Source organism: Propithecus coquereli, unplaced genomic scaffold, assembly GCF_000956105.1.
Source record: "Propithecus coquereli isolate 6110/MARCELLA unplaced genomic scaffold, Pcoq_1.0 Scaffold94, whole genome shotgun sequence".
NCBI lineage: Eukaryota > Metazoa > Chordata > Mammalia > Primates > Indriidae > Propithecus > Propithecus coquereli.
Window position 1 is genome coordinate 3,243,946 of NW_012155729.1, and position 4,407 is coordinate 3,248,352.

The following is a 4,407-nucleotide window of genomic DNA, read 5'->3' on the forward strand; positions in this document are numbered from 1 at the left end:
GCCTCCCAGAGTGCTAGGATTACAGGCGTGAGCCACCACACCCGGCCTCTCCCCCCATTTTTAAAAATAGTTTTGCTGTAATTACAAGTCAGAGCATTTAGCCATTACCAGTGATAATACCCTGATGGCCATCAGTTAGTCTTAGTTCTACAGGTAAATACATATTTAATGCTCAGCAACAGTCCTACGTTGAGTCCTTTCTAGTTGTTTTGGTTTTCTGAAGCTCATTCTCTAACAGAGGGTTCAGCAGCCCATGGGCCACACGCGGTATCTGGCCCACCCATGTTTCCGTATCGTTCACGGCTGCGTTCAGCAACACTGCAGCAGCAGCGCGGAGCACTTGTGACAGGGACCATAGGACTGTACAGCCTGAAATATTGACTCTCTGGCCCTTCACAGAAAAAGCTAGCTGACCCCTGCTCTGGAGCCAAGTAGGTCCTCAGGCAGCGTTCACGGTGTTCCCCGAGTGCTTGCACGTTTGTGTTCGTAGTCGTTTGTTTGCAACCTTTATACCTGAAGGTCAGTTTGAATGGGTGTGAAACCCATGGCTCATGTTTGCTTCCCTTGTGTGTATTAATTATTTTAGTCCATTGTTTTCAGGAATAAAGTGTCTCTGTTGAAAAGCCACAATATGTAGTTTCGGGTCATCTTTTGTTTTGGGAACATTTTTTCTTGAATTATAGTTTCTGGTATTTATTGTTTTGTTTCCTCTCTGTACCCTTTATATTATGTTGGATCTTCTTTTAATCTTTTCTATGTATCACTTTATGTCTTTATATCTTTATTATTTCTAAAGTCATCCTTCTTTTTCTCTTATGCATTAGTCATTGTATTTTTCATTCTGAAATAATTTTTCTTTTATATTTAATTCTTTCCTTAGTTCTGTCACCTCTCATTTCAAATCTTCCTTTCTCCAGTCACCTAATTCCTGAGATTTATGTTCTTTCATAGCTTCTATAATTGTCTTAATTTACTTTATGCTATAGCGACGTTATTCTACTCTACATTCTCTGTTTTCTTATAAGAGTTTTAAGTGAGATTCAAGATTCTTTGTTGTTCATTTTTAAGTGCAGAAACTTTCCCTGTGCTCAGTGAGAGGAGTGGGCCAGGATGGCCTTTCCAGCTGCGTCTCTCTACAGCGCCCTCTTCTGTTGTGTTCACAAGGTGATCCTTGAAGTACGGTCTCATACTTTCTAAGGTGTTTCTCTTCTGCTCCCTCTCTCTTATACTTGGAATTTTTCTCGTCTTTGCTTCCGTAGCCCTGTTCTCTTTGCTCTAGTGCCCTGGATTCTACACCTGGTGGTTTTCCCCAGAGCAGCGTTAGTGTTGAGAGAGCGTGTGGTTCAGACTGCTGCAGCACCTATTTGCGTGGCATTGTTCTTGTCCTCAGCCTGAGCATCGGATCCTCAGAGCCCTTCCCAGGTGAGGCTGCTGTTCTCAGACCAGCACGCGACTGACGTTCCACTGGAAGTTGAGGAGTTGTCCTCTTCTCAGGGCCATTAGAGATGTCCAGTGGACTTCCTTCTGCCTCTTCGTGCACAAATGCTAATACCATGTGGGTCTCGTCACTACCCGGTTTGTCACTCTGCTCATATTTTGAGTTTTGAGGGGAAAATTTTTCTGTTTTGTTATAGATTTTGTCTGTGGGGTTTGGGGGTTTTTTTGTTTGGTTGGTTTTTTTTTTTTTTTGCTATGCTAGTTGCTCTGTCTTTTTTTCTGTGAAAGATTTAATTTTTACTGAGCAAACCAACATAATAGTAAAGCTGACTGCACAGTCACGCAATGTCCCATGGCCAGAGCCTCACTCTGACTGGGCCTGTTCTACACCAGGAGCTGCTTTTCAAACAGCAAGTGCTTTTCTACCATGGGATGCACAGCCTCGCTCCAGAACCCTAAGGCTGCATTGCAGTTCTCTTCCTGGCCTTGCCAGAGACACCACACGGCATCCTTGTCTCCCATAAGTACCTCGACCCTGATCAGATATGCTAGGTCACATGGCCTGAGCTGCAGGGCAGCTTACACCACAGCCTGGACCTGCTACAGAGACTTCTGCTGCTCTGGGTCCTACTCAAAACTGTCAGAGCAGAATTCCCAGGTAGAGCAGATGCTCCCTCTAAAAGATGAAGAGTCCTGCCCAGTGCCGTGCCTTAGTGCCAGGAGATGCAAGGTACAACACCCGTCCTTTACTGTAGAGGGGGGATCTCAGCAAGCCTTAAGGCAGTGGTGCTATTAAAACTTTTACACATGGCAGCACCTAAATTTCGGGGCATGCATTTGATTTACTAGGGTATCCAGAATACTTGCCACTGGTGTGGCATTAGTACGATCCATCAATATAGTAGATTAGCATGGTGTTCTGTGGAATACGGAGGCCCCTGTGAACTCTGCGACAGAAAACCAAAAAAATTAACAGCCTCAGGACATGAGAGTAAAGATGGACTGTTGTCCTTCCCACATAAAAGCCAACTGCTTTTGGCCTCCTTACTAGTGAGGACTGAAAAGAACACGTAGGTCAGATCAATAGCCACGTACCAAATGCAAGAGGATTTGTTGGTCCATTCCAGTAGATTCTACATCTTGCACAAGAGCTGAGATTACACCTACCATTTGAGTTTACAGTGGTCCACTGTCATTTACCACAATCCCATCTCACTGTAGGAGACACTCGGATAAACTGAATGAAGATATAGTGGAGAGCACCACTCCTGCATTCTGTAACTTTGATGGCTCATCTCTGCATTGTCTCCTGGTGTGCAGTACTGCTTCTGATTTATTAATATTATTTTGGCCCAGATGTAAGGGGTAAAATTTCAGGGGCTCCCACTTGACCATTCCCACCACGACTCTGAGAACATTATGAAGGTTCTTCCAGCTGCTTTTTCAAGGGTTTTAATGCAATTAACGAAAGCCAGCCAACACTACAATCCTTATAATTGCCATTGTCCCTCTGTTGTTCATTTGCCATCACAACCACGTAAGTCACTGCTTCACCTCTCCATCTGTGTCTCATCCCCACCCACACCTGTAGTCCTTACCGCCATTTTACCAAGGAGTGATTCCATTCCGGAGTCCCGTGCTGTATTTCTGGTCTCTAGGACCAATGTCAGCGTCAATGTCTTAGCCTAGGTTCCCTCCAGAAATCAGAGCCTAAAACAAGGACTCATTGGCAGGTGGTCTGTCTCAAGGTGTGATCCCAGGGAACAGAGTGGGGAAGTGAAACAGGAGGAGGCTCATGCAGTGTCTGTAATTAAGCTGATCAGCACTGGGCACCTGGGGGTGATCTTGCTAGGACCCTCTGAAGAGCCGTGTAAGATACATCGCAGAATCGTCTTCTCAAGGAATTACAGAGGGGAGCTTTTATCCTCCAGCTCCTGTGTTCCTCAAGTCAACAGTGGCCCTTGGGGTGTCTGTCCCTCACACCCCCGGGCTACACATGCTCAAATGCCACACAACAGCATCCAAGAAGCCCAGGGTGGAAGGCAGGAGATAAACGCAGCACAGCTGAGGCAAGAGGCTGTGAGACTGTGGGATTGTGGTCAATGACGGTGGACCACTGTAAACTTAACTCAAGTGGTCGTTATAACCTCAGCTCTTGCACAAGAGCAATGCAAGAGGCTTTGTTGGTCGTTCCAGCATTGGTATGTGGCTACTGATCTCTGGCCTGTGTGGCAATGGCTGGAGTCAAGGTGGGCTGAGAGAACAGGAAGCTGGGCCCTGGGCACAGTGTCATTGTCTTCAGTTTGGGGCCTTAGCTGAAGGTCCGGGAAAGTGGGAGGAATCCCACTTACCACCCCGTTACAGAAGCATGCGTGATCTTCTATACTGGAAATTACCTGTTGTTCCGTAAGTGTGAGATAAAAGTCACCACTGACAGTACTGTTACCCCATTTTATTTGCTGTTTGTGGTGTCATTGCATAAAAGAATCGTTGTTTTGATAATTCCTAACTTCTTAGCCTGTCAGACTTCTGTTTATACTAATAATATTTAATTGATCTAAATTGATGATCTTTTCTCAAACCAAATTCTTAGTAAAGCTTGAAGACATTCATATTTTAAACCAAATGATTTTTAAAATCTGAAATCCACATATAACTTCATTACTAATTTCTTTCATACTCACCTAGTTCCCTTGTAACTCCCTTTTATTGTTTTTAACTTATTACTAGATATTTTGAAACTCTGGTTTCTTAAAAGTTCCATTTTTCAATCAATGCTTCCTTTTTTAGTAAGATTTTAAATTTTATTTTTAACCTGTCTTTAGTGAGATACATATTAGTAGTATGGGTTTGTAATCGTCAACTGTACAGCTTTAAAATGGAACATAGTTTTCTTATGTTAATATTTAGAAAAAGTCCTTAACATATATCTTATGAACTGTGGAATCTTTTTCATAATACTTGTATGAT

At 43.6% G+C, this 4,407-nt stretch overlaps 1 protein-coding gene across 1 annotated transcript in view; it reads left to right on the forward strand.

The window, feature by feature from the left end:
- The window catches only part of NET1 (neuroepithelial cell transforming 1), a 59,204-nt gene that overhangs the window by 35,844 nt on the left and 18,953 nt on the right, over positions 1-4,407 (forward strand). The window lies entirely within an intron of this gene.